Source organism: Aegilops tauschii, chromosome 4 (genome assembly GCF_002575655.3).
Source record: "Aegilops tauschii subsp. strangulata cultivar AL8/78 chromosome 4, Aet v6.0, whole genome shotgun sequence".
NCBI classification, from domain to species: Eukaryota; Viridiplantae; Streptophyta; class Magnoliopsida; order Poales; family Poaceae; genus Aegilops; species Aegilops tauschii.
Window position 1 is genome coordinate 271,598,670 of NC_053038.3, and position 19,940 is coordinate 271,618,609.

The following is a 19,940-nucleotide window of genomic DNA, read 5'->3' on the forward strand; positions in this document are numbered from 1 at the left end:
AACCTTAAGCATGATCTATTTTTTGTACAATGAATAGAACTCAGCTTGCAAACCCACATCAGCCTCAACAATATTATTCACGAACAGAAAATAAACGGTGGTTTGTTTGTAAGCTTGCAGCAGCAACATGTTCTTGTTTGTGAATAACTGAATATGTCAAAGAAACATAGGAATGCAAAATCACGAGGAATGCTCAAGCACCAGCTGATATTGTTGCCCTGAATCAGCTGTATTACATCATGTATTGCAGAATACCTCAAATCAGCAGGAACAAGCTAAATTCACTTGTCTCTGAAAAACAATACGACAAGGCAATGTACAATTCACATTCTGATGTCTGAAGCTATACACACATTTAACAAAGAACAATTCAATGGATGAGCTCGCAAGCTACAATCTGCACATAGCCAAGTACTAGATACATTCAACATGAACAAGAAAAATCTAGAAACGTGATCCTTGTTTGCTATGGAGTGTTGCCGGCCACACGTCGAGCCTCTTGTTGCAGGTAATAGATAACATCGTCAGGCAGAGGAGCAACCGCTGCATGTGGACGCAGTGGACTGGATGGTGCGCAGGTTGTGGCCGGTCGCCAACTTGGCGTCGGGAACCGACAAGAATGCGGGCGGGCATGAAGGTAGGCCAGACATGGCGGATCACGCCGCGGCCGTCGTAAGGATCACCAAGGCCGTGGAGCGATTTGGGGCGGACAGACTCGGAGGCAGGTGAAGCGCGAACACTGTCGAAGCAATCAACATGGCCTTGGAGCCATTCGAGGCGGACAGGCCAAGTGTGGCTGCCGTGGAAGGATTCACCCAAGCCGCCGCCATGGAGTGATTGGACGAGAAGATCCAGATTGGGAGGGAGACGAACAGGGAATAAGGGATTTAGAAGTGTGATTAGCGGAGGGGGTTATTAGCAAATTAGCTGACTGGACTTGGAGAGGCGGCGGGCGTGTTTCTGCAAAATTATGTTGCTTTTGATCCCACACGTGAGATGTGAATGAGGAGTCGACGGATACACGGATGCACCACCTATCCCGGATGCACTAGATATGACGCTATATATATATATATATATATATATATATATATATATATATATATATATATATATATATATATCAATGCCCGTGCGTTGCAACGGGACAAAATAATTTTTTCAAAAAAGTTGAACATAGTCGGAAATATATATAATTCCCACATCTTAAACTTCGATAATTCCGATATCAATTTATGCACATACATTTCTCGAAAAAGAAACAAATACAAGCTTTAAGAAAGGAAAACAAAAAATTCTCATGTGTCCATAAGAAGCGGCTAAGATCAACATACATCTTGACCAGTACCATCTTATCCTGGGCGTACCCACAAAGGACATGAACTAAATCCTAGGTCTGCAGTTGCATCTACTACATATTTTTAATTGTTCTAAAAAATATAAGACACAATGCACCTGTGATCTTCAAGAATGGAAATCTGATATGTCGTTAAAACGTGTGCAGCATGTCTAACTCGGCAGGATCTACAGAGATAATCATTTTCTCAGAACATGGAAGACAATTTTCTGCAACTGATCGACAGCTCATGGAATACCACATGTTACAAGGCAGCAACCTGGATACAATACTGCCTCGTCTTAAGCAGCCTCTCCAGATCTCCAAGCCGTGCCTTCTCCACAGATAACCCCTCCCCAGATTCTTGCAATGAGGAGATTGATGTTATTGGACAAAACACAACCAAATCTATTAGTATATGTGGAGAGAAAGAAACACGTACCTGCATTTGTAGTTGTGCAGCGCGGCAAGAGCCCTAGAGAGCAGTAGCACCGGCTCGATCTGTACCTAAAGCTGATCCTTTTGCCGCTAGATGCCCTCGGTGGCCTCCCTCCTCCCGACGACGAGCTCGTATGGCCGCGCCCGCTGCAGCTCGAGCCGCCACCTCATCTCCATGCATGTTGTACGGTGGTGGACGCCTCCGCGGCCCTGGCATGGCCTGCATCCCTCTTACTCGCCTTGTCTGAATCAGCAGCGGCCCCGGCTACCACGGGAGATTCCTCACTCCCGCTTGGCAACCTCCTCCTCGCAGCCATTGCGGCGTCTCCTGCTGGTCAGGAAGCGCCTGTGTCTGTGTGACTTGCTCCCGTCACATGGCCCCAGGGTCTTCCTTATCATCATCGTTGTCGCTTGGCCGCAATACCTGCCTTCCCCGCCAGACCGGAATGTCGGATCTGAATTCACCGTGGGGTTTGGGAGAGGGGACTCAGGGGAGACGGGGCGGCGGGGTAGATGGGAGCAGACGTAGTTGGCAGCGAGGACATCCCGTGATGGATTTTGGGAACGGGGGCTGGTGATTTCGGCGGCGATTAAGGAGATAGACCAGGACATAAGATGGGACCAGCGGACAAAGCGGTGTGGGGTTATCGGAAGTGGGAGGTCCGACGAAACTTAGCGACGTAAGAGGGGAGACGGAACCATACCGTTTTTTAGGTAGTGGATATATATATATATATATATATATATATATATATATACACCTTTTTAGAGCGAGTGAAAAAATAGTGCAAATAAAATATTGATAGTTATGGAAGATCCTAAGGTGGTTCATATGAACATACCTGGAATATTAAGAATTTAGCGAAAAGAGGGCCTAAACCACCAAGCGTAGATGCATGAGGTGACAACCAGTAGCCCTAAGAAACAAAAAAAAAAACCCCACAAAGAATCAGTACTCAGGTATTGTAGTGCCAACAAAATATCTCTACTCCTATAAAAAACCGAGTTGGTGGTGATGATGTGCCTGCCTGCACATCAGCTGCACGAGATGAAGAGAAGTTGCCCCGTACCACTTGCACTTTTACAAAAACGCCCTGCATTTAGAAAGAATTCTGGAGCAGGGACATCCGATACACAACAGATGTTCTCTCGTTAAGGAAACAGAGTCTTCGCGAATCTCCCAAATTACTCGCCGTCGGCTCGTACCATCTCTTTCCCCCACCGACAGCCGGAGTACATTATAGCGTGCATAAAAAAACTGCAATATGGTCAATGTAACGCCCGGACAATCATGCTACAGTAATCTCACGTTAATGATGGCACGTCACCTCCGTCACTTAATTAATCTCGGGTTAATTCAAAACCGTTTCAAATTTATATCCTAAATAAGTCAAACGACAAAAGTTTTCAAATATTAAAATAAAAATGTTCGGGAGATGCCATATTTTGCATAAGTAAATATGGTGTGGCAAAAGAAAACAGAAAAGCCTAAATAGTTTAAATTGAAATAAAACAGAAAAGCAAATAAATAAAAGAAAAGAAATTTACAAAAAAGAAAACAAAACAAAAACAGAAAGGAGGAACCCCCCTCCCCCCACTGGACCCTGGCCCAACAGCCCCCCCCCCCTGCTGGACCGCGGCCCAACTGGCCATCGGGCCAACAGGGCCGGCCTAGGTCGGCCCCCACTCCTCTCCCTTATCCACTCCCCCCACTCCCCACCGACAGCCCCCCACTCCCCCCGAAATATCCCCCCTCTCCCCCGATCGGGATCGAGGAGGAGGCGCTCGATCCCGCCGCCCCTGGTCCTCTCCGCTGCCGCCAGGAGCCCGCGCCGCCTCGCCCTCGCCGGAGCTTCCCCACCGGCCTGCTCCCACGTCGCCGTCGTCCCCGTCGACCCCCTCAACCCCCGCTGCCCCGTCCCTACACCCCCCGGTGGGGCCACGACCTCCACGCCCCTCCTCTCCTTCCCTCGCCGCGCCGCGCGGCCCGCGCCGTTGCCTCGCGCCTGTGGCTGCGCGCGAGCTCGCACTCCCGCAGCCCCACCCCCCGTCGTGCACCGCCCGCGCCCGCCCTGTGCTCGCATCGTCCGTGCACCGACCCCGTCGTCGGGCCCCTGCCCGTCACCGCCTCCCCTCGCCACTGCCCCGCCGCGGCTCTGCTTCGCCCGCGCCACCACCGCTCGTGCAGACGGGCGGCTACCGCCGGCGCCCTCCCACTCGCCGACCGCGCCAGCGTCCGCCTCTGCCTGCCGCACTCGGCCGCTGTCGCCCAGCCGCCTCGTTGGTCACGCCCACGGTGGCCTCGCCCCTCTGCACCACCTCCGGCGGCTGGCCCCGGACCACCGCGGCCTCGCCCCGCTCCGGCCATGGCCGGCGCCGTGCCCCGCCGTGGCCGCCAGCGCCCACGCCCGCGTGCCCCTGGGCGTGCGCCCGAACGGGGCGCGCCCGTAACCCGCACCCGCATCGCCCTGTGCCCGCTACGGCCTCTGGGCCACTGCCAGGTGGGCCTCGCCCCCCTGGGCCACTGCCAGGTGGGCCTCGCCCCCCGTGAGCCACTGCCCCCTGGGCCCGAACCCCGTGGGCCTATGACAAACGGGGTCCAGCCCAGAGAACGTGTTAAAAAAATGAAATGATAAAAAAAAAACAATAAACTAGTTAATAAAAATTAATAAATAAATAAATAAAATTAAAATTAATAATAAAACAAATAATAAAAATAAATTTAATTAATTAATCCTGTTTAAATTAATCTAATTAATGAGTTAACTTAATTAAACAATAATTATTTAGTTAACCCTAATTAACCTAATCAGAGAATGACAGGTGGGTCCCACTGGACCCACATGTCAGTTTGACTTAGTCAACCCCAGTTGACTGCTGATGTCAGCATGACATCATGCTGATGTCATAAATCCAAATTTCGAATTAAATTAAAAAATTAATTAAATTCCAGAAATTAATAAAATCTTTAGAAAATCATATCTTTTAATCCGTAAGTCGGATTAAAATATTTTCAACATGAAAGTTGCTCAGAATGACGAGACAAATCCGGATACGAAAGTCCGTTCGTCCACCACACCTCCCTAACCTATCGAACTCGCAAAACATCTGCGGTCCATCTGTCCGAAAACGCAAAACATCGGGAATACTTTCCCGGATGTTCCCCCCCTTCACCGGTACCACCTACTGTCACGTTAGGACACACCTAGCACTACTCATTGTCATGTCACGCATCGTCATGTTTATGTTTGCATTGTATTTACTGTTTCTTCCCCCTCTTCTCTCCGGTAGACTACGAGACCGACACTGCTGCTGCCCAGTTCGACTACGGAGTTGACGACCCCTCCTACTTGCCAGAGCAACCAGGCAAGCCCCCCCCCCTTGATCACCAGATATCGCCTATTCTTCTCTATACTGCTTGCATTAGAGTAGTGTAGCATGTTACTGCTTTCCGTTAATCCTATACTGATGCATAGCCTGCCCTTACTTCTACTGTTGTTACCTTTACCTGCAATCCTACATGCTTAGTATAGGATGCTAGTTTCCATCAGTGGCCCTACATCCTTGTCCGTCTGCTGTGCTATACTATCGGGCCGTGATCACTTGGGCGGTGATCACGGGTATATACTTATATACTATACACATGACACATGTGATGACTAAAGTCGGGTCGGCTCGTAGGAGTACCCGCAAGTGGATCTTTGTGGCGGAGCGACAGGGCAGGTTGAGGCCGCCTAGGTGAGAGGTGGGCCTGGCCCTGGTCGGCGTTCGCGGATACTTAACACGCTTAACGAGATCTTGGTATTTGATCTGAGTTTGGCCATTTGGTCTATACGCACTAGCCATCTACGCGGGAGTAGTTATGGGTATCCCGGCGTCGTGGTATCAGCCGAAGCTCTTTTTGACGTCAGCGACGGAGCGGCGCGCGCCGGATTGGACTGGAACGCCACTAGGCTAGGTCTGCTTCCGGCCGCCCTCGCAACGTGCAGGTGTGCATAGGGCGATGGGCCCAGACCCCTGCGCGCATAGGGTTAGACCGGCGTGTTGACCTCTCGGTTGAGCCTAGGTGGGGCTGCGACGCGTTGATCTTACGAGGCCGGGCATGACCCAGAAAAGTGTGTTCGGCCAAATGGGATCGAGCGTGTTGGGTTATGTGGTGCACCCCTGCAGGGAAGTTTATCTATTCGAATAGCCGTGTCCGTCGGTAAAAGGACGACCCGGAGTTGTACCTTGACCTTATGACAACTAGAACTGGATACTGAATAAAATACACCCTTCCAAGTGCCAGATACAACCCGGTGATCGCTCTCTAACAGGGCGACGAGGAGGGGATCGCCGGGTAGGATTATGCTATGCGATGCTACTTGGAGGACTTCAATCTACTCTCTTCTACATGCTGCAAGATGGAGATGGCCAGAAGCGTAGTCTTCGACAGGACTAGCTATCCCCTTTTTATTCTGGCATTCTGCAGTTCAGTCCACTGATATGCCCCTTTACACATATACCCGTGCATATGTAGTGTAGCTCCTTGCTTGCGAGTACTTTGGATGAGTACTCACGGTTGCTTCTCTCCCTCTTTTCCCCCTTTCCTTTCTATCTGGTTGTCGCAACCAGATGCTGGAGCCCAGGAGCCAGACGCCACCGTCGACGACGACACCTACGACACTGGAGGTGCCTACTACTACGTGCAGCCCGCTGACGACGACCATTAGTAGTTAGGAGGATCCCAGGCAGGAGGCCTACGCCTCGTTCGATCTGTATCCCAGTTTGTGCTAGCCTTCTTAAGGCAAACTTGTTTAACTTATGTATGTACTCAGATATTGTTGCTTCCGCTGACTCGTCTATGATCGAGCACTTGTATTCGAGCCCTCTTGGCCCCTGGCTTGTATTATGATGCTTGTATGACTTATTTATGTTGTAGAGTTGTGTTGTGATATCTTCCCGTGAGTCCCTGATCCTGATCGTACACATTTGTGTGCATGATTAGTGTACGGTCAAATCGGGGGCGTCACAAGTTGGTATCAGAGCCGACTGCCTGTAGGAATCCCCCTTTCCACACTCCTTGGCCGAAGTCGAGTCTAGACATTACAAAACTTTTACTAACATGGCTGTGTGTCTTACGGGCCCACGTCGCCATTGGGTGGTACTAGGATCTTTTACTCCTCGACCTTTACTCTGGGACTCTGAACTCTCTTCTACTCGGGTTAAACGAATTTACTAACTCTAACACTAGGATCCCGTGACCGCATTCACCCCAAAGTTGGATAAGCCATAGTTGTTTCTTAGAATAGTATTTTGAACAATTCACACACTGTCATTTGACTCCTTTGAAATGTCTTTGCTTTCAGATGGAACCCACGAGGCAGGTCGTGCGCCACACGACGGCCATTGGTGCCTCGGGATCACCGGCTGTGCTAGCTGAGATGATGACCTATCTGGGTTATCGCTGGCACCCTGAGTACACTGTCTACGAGGAGTACCGGGACTTTAACCAGGAGCAGTACCGTGCCATCGTCCACCTCTACTCGCGGGAGTATGACTCCACTACTGTGCTGCACACCGCTCATGGCGTTGGTGTGACCATCGATATGGCTGTCCACGATGCTGCCTATGCTGCTCTGACACGTCTTCGTGGAGAGTATCGGGAGTTGGACACCTCCCCATTCAGGCACATTGCTATCGCATCTGATGTTGGTGCGGAGGGATACTATACTGCTGCCTACTCCACTGTCACCCGAGAGCCCTTCTACCATCAGAACCTGGTTCTGCATGCTGATGGGCTGGATCGAGCTAACCGAGCTCTTCGCCACGGGATGTACACCACCCGTCAGCACCTTTACCGTGCTCTGACGCTGCTGCACCCCTTTGTCCGATCTGGACAGCTACCGCGTACTGCGATCTACCCAGTCAGGACCGTGATGCCCCACGGTGTCGGTTGGCCAGAGGTGGGAGGCTACTCTCCCGCACTTGGTCCTCTTCTGCCACCTGAGCGTCGGGCTCTACACCTGAGTATCCGCGGCCCCCAGTCTGCTGGCGTGGAGGGCTATCCGGTGCCTCACTACCAGCTGTCGGGCTACGATTACCTCCACAGTACCTCTTGGGACTGATGTAGGCTTGCTTGTAGTGTTAGATGCATTCGCCGCGAGCCTGTGTGCCGCCTATGATGTTTTAGTCTATGTACTGAACTCTATGTACTGAACTCTATGCATGACCCCTTTTGTAAGTTATGCCGACTACTATGTAGTAGCTATCGTGCTCCTTTCATTATGCATGTTTCATCATGAATGATTCTTGTCTTTGCAAATATTTCTCAATGCTGAACTACCCCTGTTATATATTAGCAGGATGGTTAGACCAGGTGGTCGTGGTAGTGGTGGCAATGCCCCACCACCACCTGAGTACATGGCTGGTATGATCCAACAGTTCGAACTGAACCGCCAATTCATGGAAAATATGATGGCTCAGTTTCCTCGCCCCAATATGGACCAGCAACCAACCCCAGTAACTCTGCAGGATTTCATGCGCCTGAATCCAACTGTGTACCGTAGCTCAACTCAGCCTCTGGATGCTGATGACTGGCTCCGTGACATCACCTATGAGATGGAGTCTGCCGATGTAGCCCCTGCCAGCTACGTCAACTATGCTTCCTTCTTTCTGAAGGGACCCGCAGCTCAATGGTGGGACAGCCACAGGCGTACTCTGCGAGCTGGAACAATCATCACCTGGCCAGACATCCAAGCTGCTTTCCGTGCCCGCTTCATTCCTCAAGGAGTCATGGACCGGAAGAAGCGTGAGTTCCGCAACCTCACCCAAGGCAACAAAACTATTGAAGCTTATCAGCGGGAGTTTCTGGACTTGTCTCGCTATGCTGAGGAGGACATTGCAACTGATGCACGCAGACAGGAGAAGTTCCGTGATGGCCTTCAAGCTGACATCAAGCTCGCACTTCTAGTGCATGACTTTGCTGATTTCGCCAGCTTGGTGAACAAGGCCATCAATGTCGAAACTGGTCTGCAGGAATACCAGAGCTCTCACAGGCGCAACCGTGACACGGGCTCATCTTCGGGCTCGCCCTCACAGAAGCGTAAGATATGGATCCCGAACAGCATGTACCGTCCAAATGCATCTGCCCCAAGGCAGACCTATGCTGCACCTCGTCTGCCTCCACCACCGTCTAGGCAGTCAAGACTTCCAGCTCCACCATCCCAAGCCCCTGTTCCCACTCCCAATAATGGCTTGTGCTTCAGGTGTGGTCAACCAGGACACCGTGCTAGAGAATGCAATCAGAACCAGAATCAACTGGCCCTTCCAGCAACTGGCTGTGGTAACAACCAGCCCCGCAACAACAATGCTAAGTCTTATGGTCGTGCTCATGCCAACCACGTTGATCTCAACGAAGCTCAAGACCAGCCTGCTACTGTGATGGGTACACTCCTCGTAAATTCAGTACCCGCATCCGTTTTATTTGATACAGGTGCATCACATTCATTCATGTCAGAAGATTTTGCATTCATGCATGGCATTAGAAGCGAAGACATGAATGCTTCACTATTAGTACACACCCCTGCGGGCCAATGTCGAACCTCCATGATTTGCAATGACGTCCCCGTTGAAATCAAAGGACTGGAATTTCTTGTCTCTCCCATCGTACTGAAGTCCTGTAGCATTGATCTCATTCTGGGAATGAATTGGTTAAAAGCGCATACTGCTTCAATCGTTTGCACCAATAAGACCGTCCATCTGCTACACCCTTCAGATGAGATAGTTACTTACCAAGCCCATCTGGTGCAAAATGCCGAGGCAAGGCTCTAAGCATTGAATGCATTGAACGCTGCACCACTCGAGGGCATTGAAAACATTCCCGTCGTGCGTGAATTCCTCGACGTGTTCCCTGAAGAACTTCCAGGGATTCCCCCTGCTAGAGCTGTCGAATTCATCATCGACTTGAAACCAGGCACCACTCCTATAGCCAAGCGACCCTACAAAATGCCGCCGCATGAACTCCTTGAGCTTAAGGAGGAAATCGACAAATCTCTTCGCAAAGGATTCATTCACCCAAGTTGCTCTCCTTGGGGAGCACCTTCTCTCTTTGTCAAGAAGAAGGATGGGACTAACCGATTGGTTCAAGACTACCGTCCTATAAACCAAGCTACCATTCAGAATAAATACCCTCTTCCTCGGATCAATGATCTGTATGATCAACTGGCGGGTTCGTCAGTGTTCTCTAAGCTCGACTTGAGGTTGGGTTACCACCAGATCCGTGTTCGCGAAGAGGATATCCCAAAGACCGCCTTCGTGACTCGATATGGTTCATACGAGCACACCGTCATGTCTTTCGGTTTAACCAATGCTCCAGCCACCTTCTCTCGTCTGATGAACTATATATTCATGGATTACCTCGACAAGTTCGTTGTGGTTTATCTGGATGATATCCTGGTATTTTCCAGGAACGAAGAAGAACATGCTGAACATCTTCGACTTGTGCTGGAGAAGTTATGAGAGCATCAACTATATGCCAAGTTCTCCAAATGTGAATTCTGGCTACCGGAAGTAACCTATCTTGGGCATGTCATCTCTAAGGATGGTATTGCCGTCAACCCTGAGCGAGTTCAGGCTATTCTTGATTGGACTCCTCCCAAGAACGTTAAGCAAGTCAGAAGATTTCTCGGTCTCGCCAGCTATTGCCGTCGATTCGTCGAGAACTTCTCCAAGATCGCCAGGCCTCTGACTAACCTGTTGCATAAGGGCGTCAAGTTCCAATGGACAGACAAATGTCAGGAAAGTTTCCAGGCACTCAAAGACAAGTTGACTTCTGCCCCAGTTCTAGCTCCACCTGATACTAAGAAGGACTTCGTCATTTACTGCGACGCTTCCCGTCAAGGATTAGGTTGTGTCCTAATGCAAGACCGCAAAGTGATTGCTTATGCCTCTCGGCAATTGCACCCTCACGAAGAGAACTACCCAGTTCACGACCTCGAACTTGCTGCTGTCATTCATGCGCTGAAGCAGTGGCGACATTACCTTCTCGGTAATCGTTGCGAGATCTTCACTGACCACCAAAGTCTGAAGTATCTGTTTACTCAGCCAGACCTGAACCTCCGTCAGTAGAGATGGATGGAGCTTGTTGCAGACTTTGACTTGGGTATTTCCTATACGCCAGGCAAGGCTAATGTAATGGCTGATGCCTTGAGCCGCAAGTCTTACTGCAACCACCTCCAGGTTCACAAAGTTCAGCCCTCGCTTGTTGAAGAATTCAGGAAGCTGAACCTCCATATTGTTCCTCTGGGTGCACTCGCTCCCCCTCCTAAGGAGTTTGGCAAGGTGAACCTCCACGTTGTTACCCAGGGTTCCCTCAATACCCTAGTTGCTAAACCAGATCTCGTGGATAGCATCAAAAGGCTACAGAAGTATGACTCTGAAGCCCACAAGATTAAGCGCTACCTTGCAGAAGGAAAGCCCTCATTCTTCACTATTGCTGAAGATGGCACCTTATACTTCAAGGGCCGCCTAGTGGTGCCATGTGCAGAGAAGAACCTGGATATGACACAGGAAGTTATGAAAGAAGCTCATGATACGCCTCTATGTATCCACCCTGGTAGTACAAAGATGTACCAAGACATCCGTCAGAGATTCTGGTGGTCTAATATGAAGCAAGACATTGCTCGTTATGTTGCTGAGTGTGACGTTTGCCGTCGTATCAAAGCAGAACATCAAAGGCCTGCTGGAACTCTGCAACCTATCTCTATTCCTGAATGGAAATGGGACCATGTTGAGATGGACTTCGTCACTGGATTTCCCAAATCACAGAAAGGTAATGATGCTATTCTTGTCATCATTGACCGGCTTTCCAAAGTTGCACATTTTCTGGCGGTCAAAGAAACGATCACTGCTAGCCAGTTGGCAACGCTCTATATGTCCAGGATTGTTTCACTCCACGGTATTCCATTGGTTATCAGCTCAGACCGTGGCAGCTTATTCACTTCAAGATTCTGGGCAAGTTTCCAAGAAGCCATGGGAACTCATCTGTCATTCAGTACTGCGTTTCATCCTCAGTCGCAAGGGCAAGTCGAACGCGTCAACCAAGTTCTCGAAGATATGCTTCGAGCTTGTGTTATTTCCATCGGCAAGAAATGGGAGGAATCTCTCCCGTATGCTGAGTTCTCTTATAATAATAGCTATCAAGCTAGTCTGAAGATGGCCCCCTTCGAAGTGTTATATGGACGAAAGTGTCGAACCCCTCTGAACTGGTCAGAAACTGGGGAACGTCCACTCTTCGGTCCGGATATTATCCAACATGCCGAAGAACAAGTCCGCATTATTCGTGAGAATCTCAAGACTGCTCAGTCACGTCAGAAGAGTCAGTATGACCGTCATCATAAAGACATGGTCTATCAACCTGGCGAAAAGGCTTATCTTCGAGTCACACCTATGAAGGGTGCTCACCGCTTCGGGATCAAGGGAAAACTAGCTCCTCACTATATTGGCCCATTCACTATTCTCGAAAGGCGTAGAAAAGTGGCATACCAACTGGAGCTTCCGCCGAACCTTTCTCAGGTTCACGATGTGTTCCATGTGTCACAGCTCCGCCGTTGCTTCAAGGACCCAATCCGAGCAGTGGATCATGAAGTGCTCGAATTGCAGCAAGACCTCTCCTATAAGGAGCATCCGGTCTGCATTCTCGACCAAGCTGAACGCCGCACACGTTAGAAGGCGATCAAGTTTCTCAAAGTCCAGTGGTCGCACCATTCTAAAGATGAAGCCACTTGGGAACGAGTGGATCGTCTGCGTGAAGAATACCCCGCACTGTTTCCTTCTACCTCCTAAATCTCGGGACGAGATTTCTTGTAGTGGAGGAGATTTGTAACGCCCGGATAATCATGCTACAGTAATCTCACGTTAATGATGGCACGTCACCTCTGTCACTGTAATTAATGTCGGGTTAATTCAAAACCGTTTCAAATTTATATCCTAAATAAGTCAAACGACAAAAGTTTTCAAATATTAAAATAAAAATGTTCGGGAGATGCCATATTTTGCATAAGTAAATATGGTGTGGTAAAAGAAAACAGAAAAGCCTAAATAGTTTAAATTGAAATAAAACAGAAAAGCAAATAAATAAAAGAAAAGAAATTTACAAAAAAGAAAACAAAACAAAAACAGAAAGGAGGAACCCCCCCTCCCCCCACTGGACCCTGGCCCAACAGCCCCCCCCCCCCCTGCTGGACCGCAGCCCAGCTGGCCATCGGGCCAACCAGGCCGGCCCAGGTCGGCCCCCACTCCTCTCCCTTATCCACTCCCCCCCACTCCCCACCGATAGCCCCCCACTCCCCCCGAAATATCCCCCCTCTCCCCCGATCGGGATCGAGGAGGAGGCGCTCGATCCCGCCGCCCCTGGTCCTCTCCGCCGCCGCCAGGAGCCTGCGCCGCCTCGCCCTCGCCGGAGCTTCCCCACCGGCCTGCTCCCACGTCACCGTCGTCCCCGTCGACCCCCTCAACCCCCGCTGCCCCGTCCCTACACCCCCCGGTGAGGCCACGGCCTCCACGCCCCTCCTCTCCTTCCCTCGCCCCGCCGCGCGGCCCGCGCCGTTGCCTCGCGCCCGTGGCTGCGCGCGAGCTCGCGCTCCCGCAGCCCCACCCCCCCGTCGTGCACCGCCCGCGCCCGCCCTGTGCTCGCATCGTCCGTGCACCGACCCCGTCGTCGGGCCCCTGCCCGTCGCCGCCTCCCATCGCCACTGCCCCGCCGCGGCTCTGCTTCGCCCGCGCCACCACCGCTCGTGCAGACGGGCGGCTACCGCCGGCGCCCTCCCACTCGCCGACCGCGCCAGCGTCCGCCTCTGCCTGCCGCACTCGGCCGCTGTCGCCCAGCCGCCTCGTTGGTCACGCCCACGGTGGCCTCGCCCCTCTGCACCACCTCCGGCGGCTGGCCCCGCACCACCGCGGCCTCGCCCTGCTCCGGCCATGGCCGGCGCCGTGCCCCGCCGTGGCCGCCAGCGCCCACGCCCGCGTGCCCCTGGGCGTGCGCTCGAACGGGGCGCGCCCGTAACCCGCACCCGCATCGCCCTGTGCCCGCTACGGCCTCTGGGCCACTGCCAGGTGGGCCTCGCCCCCCCTGAGCCACTGCCCCCTGGGCCCGAACCCCGTGGGCCTATGACAAACGGGGCCCAGCCCAGAGAACGTGTTAAAAAAATGAAATGATAAAAAAAATAATAAAAATAATAATAATAAAAAAACAATAAACTAGTTAATAAAAATAAATAAATAAATAAAAATAAAATTAATAATAAAACAACTAATAAAAATAAATTTAATTAATTAATTAATTAATTAACTAAATTAATTAAGTTAATTAATCCTGTTTAAATTAATCTAATTAATTAGTTAATTTAATTAAACAGTATTTATTTAGCTAACCCTAATTAACCTAATCAAAGAATGACAGGTGGGTCCCACTGGACCCACATGTCAGTTTGACTTAGTCAACCCCAGTTGACTGCTGATGTCAGCATGACATCATGCTGATGTCATAAATCCAAATTTCGAATTAAATTAAAAAATTAATTAAATTCCAGAAATTAATAAAATCTTTAGAAAATCATATCTTTTAATCCGTAACTCGGATTAAAATATTTTCAACATGAAAGTTGCTCAGAAGGACGAGACGAATCCGGATACGCAGTCCGTTCGTCCACCACACCTCCCTAACCTATCGAACTCGCAACTTTCCCCCTCCGGTCCATTTGTCCGAAAACGCAAAACATCGGGAATACTTTCCCGGATGTTCCCCCCTTCACCGGTACCACCTACTGTCACGTTAGGACACACCTAGCACTGCTCATTGTCATGTCACGCATCGTCATGTTTATGTTTGCATTGTATTTACTGTTTCTTCCCCCTCTTCTCTCCGGTAGACTACGAGACCGACACTGCAGCTGCCCAGTTCGACTACGGAGTTGACGACCCCTCCTACTTGCCAGAGCAACCAGGCAAGCCCCCCCTTGATCACCAGATATCGCCTATTCTTCTCTATACTGCTTGCATTAGAGTAGTGTAGCATGTTACTGCTTTCCGTTAATCCTATACTGATGCATAGCCTGCCCTTGCTTCTACTGTTGTTACCTTTACCTGCAATCCTACATGCTTAGTATAGGATGCTAGTTTCCATCAGTGGCCCTACATCCTTGTCCGTCTACTGTGCTATACTATCGGGCCGTGATCACTTGGGCGGTGATCACGGGTATATACTTATATACTATACACATGACACACGTGATGACTAAAGTCGGGTCGGCTCGTAGGAGTACCCGCAAGTGGATCTTTGTGGCGGAGCGACAGGGCAGGTTGAGACCGCCTAGGTGAGAGGTGGGCCTGGCCCTGGTGGCGTTCGCGGATACTTAACACGCTTAACGAGATCTTGGTATTTGATCTGAGTCTGGCCATTTGGTCTATACGCACTAGCCATCTACGCGGGAGTAGTTATGGGTATCCCGGCGTCGTGGTATCAGCCGAAGCTCTTTTTGACGTCAGCGACGGAGCGGCGCGCGCCGGATTGGACTGGAACGCCACTAGGCTAGGTCTGCTTCCGGCCGCCCTCGCAACGTGCAGGTGTGCATAGGGCGATGGGCCCAGACCCCTGCGCGCATAGGGTTAGACCGGCGTGTTGACCTCTCGGTTGAGCCTAGGTGGGGCTGCGACGCGTTGATCTTACGAGGCCGGGCATGACCCAGAAAAGTGTGTCCGGCCAAATGGGATCGAGCGTGTTGGGTTATGTGGTGCACCCCTGCAGGGAAGTTTATCTATTCGAATAGCCGTGTCCCTCGGTAAAAGGACGACCCGGAGTTGTACCTTGACCTTATGACAACTAGAACTGGATACTGAATAAAATACACCCTTCCAAGTGCCAGATACAACCCGGTGATCCCTCTCTAACAGGGCGACGAGGAGGGGATCGCCGGGTAGGATTATGCTACGCGATGCTACTTGGAGGACTTCAATCTACTCTCTTCTACATGCTGCAAGATGGAGATGGCCAGAAGCGTAGTCTTCGACAGGACTAGCTATCCCCCTTTTATTCTGGCATTCTGCAGTTCAGTCCACTGATATGCCCCATTACACATATACCCATGCATATGTAGTGTAGCTCCTTGCTTGCGAGTACTTTGGATGAGTACTCACGGTTGCTTCTCTCCCTCTTTTCCCCCTTTCCTTTCTATCTGGTTGTCGCAACCAGATGCTGGAGCCCAGGAGCCAGACGCCACCGTCGACGACGACACCTACGACACTGGAGGTGCCTACTACTACGTGCAGCCCGCTGACGACGACCAGGAGTAGTTAGGAGGATCCCAGGCAGGAGGCCTGCGCCTCGTTCGATCTGTATCCCAGTTTGTGCTAGCCTTCTTAAGGCAAACTTGTTTAACTTATGTCTGTACTCAGATATTGTTTCCGCTGACTCGTCTGTGATCGAGCACTTGTATTCGAGCCCTCAAGGCCCCTGGCTTGTATTATGATGCTTGTATGACTTATTTATGTTGTAGAGTTGTGTTATGATATCTTCCCGTGAGTCCCTGATCCTGATCGTACACATTTGCGTGCATGATTAGTGTACGGTCAAATCGGGGGCGTCACAGTCAACGTTGATGTCGTACATTTGTACCACTTATAGTTTATTTGATTGAGTAGTTAGGATGCTCATAAAACATATATAAACATTGATGTTGTACAACTTAATTTATTTGTCAGTCATCGAATGTCCCTTTCATATCTATCATCAATGTGAATTTGCATGACGAACAGAGTATAATTCAGGTCTCAAATGAGGCTCATCATAAGAAATGTCGCTATTGTGGAAGCGCCATCTAACAACCCCAAGCTTGCTCCTGAACTCAAAGTGGGCTCACTTCCACACATTACAGTCCAAACCGAAGTAGCTGAACCTAGAACACGTGTAAGCCATAAATTCCTCCTGGTCCAGGCTCTCAAAGAGAAGACAATCTAAACCAAAGTTGCTAATTGTAGCAACACGCACATAGAATCAGATAGCCATGATCAACTAATGATATACTTAACACCCTTGGTGCTTGTCTGCTTGAGCTATCAGCAACATTGCAGAGCTATGAAGTAAATACATGTAGACGAAGACTTTCATTACTGGACTAAGGAATTATGCTGACAACCTTCGCATATAAAAATACAAGACGGAATCTTCTTTTTGTGGAAATATTAATGCACTCGACCATCTAGAATATCAGACATCTGAAACTTAAAATCCAGAATATGAAGTTATGACAAAAATATGTCAAGATCATAAGTTCTAGAAATGATAAAGCTAACCTAAGATATAAAGTTATGACACGATATAAGTTAACACCGATGAACATTAGCTTCGGTCTGGGCAGAAACAACAGCTTCTTTTTTTTTGCTGCAGCTGTACTGTTCTTCTCTAATGTCAATTACATGGTTACTTATTCGCCTCTGCTTCATCTACTCCCTCAAACCTCAAGGCGGATGCTAACTTGTTTGCCTCTGCATCTTGTGCGCCCTTCTGTACTGCAACCAACTTACTTCAACCTATTTGACTTACACCTTGTGCCTTCTCTGTTATATCCAAAATAGGGTGGCACGGTGATGGAGACGGCGTTGGTGCGCAGCTCGCAGCTACTCCGGGATCAGCTCGATGCTTGGCACCGCCGCGCTCGTTGGCTGCAGCTGGGGCATGGCGACGACCGTTGGAACGAAGGCCAGATCGGAGGTGCCCGTCGCTGCTGCCACAGGAAGGGGATCAGGAGACGCCCGTGGAAGATGCTATGGTGAACACAATCTGAAATAATCACTTTTACAGAAAACATATACATCCATAATTACATATACATGCCAGTGTAGTTGTGTGAGATCAATTTGGAAGTGCTAATTGATGAAAACTGTAGCATTAGGAATATCCTTCTGATATTTGATAGTAAATAAAAAAGAGCGCAGTGTTGCCTGTAGATAGATTTTTCATGACTTCAACATGTGCCTTCCATCTCCTTGATGATGTGTTATCTCAAAACTCGGATTTTACTGCATTATATGGTCTCTTGGCACTTTTAGTTTCACCTCAAAAAATGGTATCAATTTGTTTATGTTGAATAATATTTAAGTGTTGCGAGGCAACAACCACTAGAAGAATTTTTTTAATTTAGTATGTTTAGCACATTGTGGTCGTGAGTAGTTGTCTTTTAATTTAAGGAATATGTGTCCTTGTGGCCACTTGCGAAACAAATATTGCAGTTTAACACTTTTGTCAAAAAAAAAATTCCTTTGCCTAAATACTACATGCTCATTGTTTTTTTCCTTTGAACAAACCGTTATGCATGCAATACTGATTATCTGATATCTTTTAGGTGAGAAGATAGATGAAGAAAGAACTCAAGAGCAAATATTGTTGTTGCGGATGTTTTGAGCAAACAACTAAAAGAAGATAGATGCTCTAGCATGTTGAGCCCATTGGATTGAGGCTAAAGGATGAAATGACTTGTCGTCATACCTCCATTCCGCAGATTGGGGATGGATAATGAAATTGTGACATTGTCGTTCTTTCGTTATTGATATCAAGGTTATGCCAATGTGACGTGCTTAATGTGTCAACGTTTCTAGCAGAAAATAATTTGTAGGTGAAGCAAATGCTAAGTGAAGAGGAACAAAGACTGATTTGAATTTAAGAGGTGTCATCTCAAATTCGCAATTGGCAGATGTGTGGCAGTATTTGCTTTTGCCACATGCTCTCCGCCCCTCAATATAGGACGTAACAGACAGTGGGAAAGGGTAGAGAGAGCAACAAGTCTTCTTGCAAGGTTAAGATCGAGAGGAAAAAGTTTGGTGTAGAATAAGGGATTTATCTAGAAGCCGTATGTTCGATTGTTCTCGATGTGTACCTATCAAATATATGACTTTTTTGGTGAATACGCATTGTTGCATATCATTTCATTGATGTGGGGGGGGGGGGGGGGTAGTACAGGGTGCAACTCTAGGGATCGTGCGCCGAAGACGACCCGGAGAGTGCAACATGAGCAGAGGGGAGGGTGCTCAGCCTCGCTACAATAGATCTTAGGTTACAGGAATGATGGATGCTAACTTAGTTGCTCCAGCACGTGCCCACAGGCGGGCCTCGTCTTTGATTGTGCGAGCAAGATCATCGTTTGAGGGCCGGGCATTATCGAAGACAGCGGCGTTTCGGTGCTTCCAAATGGACCAGGCAGTGAGCGCGACGAGCGAGTTGATCCCTTTGCGAGATGAAGCTGGGGCAGCCAGGCTCCTCCACAACAAGTCGCCACGAGTTCTTCTGAAACTCGACATCACCAAAGCCTTTGATACAGTCACATGGCCTTTCCTGCTCGAGACTCTGTCGCACCTTGGCTTCGGGAGGCGCTGGTGCGAGTGGATCTCCATTCTCACATCCACAACCTCCACTCGCGTCCTCGTTAATGGCAACCAAGGTCCACCGATTGATCATGCCTGTGGACTGCGCCAGGGCGATCCGGTCTCGCCCATGCTGTTCGCCATCGTCATCGACACCCTCAACTCCCTCCTCCAACACGCCGTGGCCACGGGCGCATTGCGCCGGCTCACCGCCAGGCACGGGGCCTCCAGCATCTCGCTCTTCGCCGACGATGTGGTCATCTTCTGCCACCCCGACCCGCAAGAGCTCGCCACGATCCGAGCGCTGCTCCAACTGTTCGGTGACGCGTCTGGCCTGCGCACTAATTTCGCCAAGTGCTCGGCATCGCCAATCCGGTGCTCTAGCGAGGAAATCACCGCGATCGCCTCGGGGCTATCATGCGCTGTCAAGGAGCTACCCATCCCCTACCTCGGCCTGCCACTCACCATTCGCAAGTGCCATGCCTCCGCGCTCCTCCCCCTGGTGGACAAGCTGCACAAGAAACTCGCCACTTGGAAGGCCTCGCTCCTTTCCCGCGCTGAGCGCCTCGCCCTGGTGCGGCACGTGCTCACCGCCATGCCAATCCACATCCTGCTCGCCATGGCTCTGAACCCCACAATCCTCAAGAAGATCACCACGCTGGTGCGGGACTTCCTCTGGCATGGGCGCAAAGACGCCAGGCACGGCTGTTGCTTCATGAGCTGGCGCAAACTCTCCCGCCCGCTCGAGCATGGCGGCCTCGCGGTGCGCGACCTC

At 50.1% G+C, this 19,940-nt stretch overlaps 1 long non-coding RNA gene across 1 annotated transcript; it reads right to left on the minus strand.

The window, feature by feature from the left end:
* Nucleotides 1-1,189: 1,189 nt before the first annotated feature.
* Nucleotides 1,190-3,338, minus strand: LOC120962968 (uncharacterized). Its single transcript, XR_005754342.3, has 2 exons — nt 1,779-3,338; nt 1,190-1,699 (listed from the first exon to the last, which is right to left on the minus strand). It is a non-coding gene; the product is annotated as an uncharacterized lncRNA (long non-coding RNA).
* Between the last annotated feature and the right edge of the window lie 16,602 nt (nt 3,339-19,940).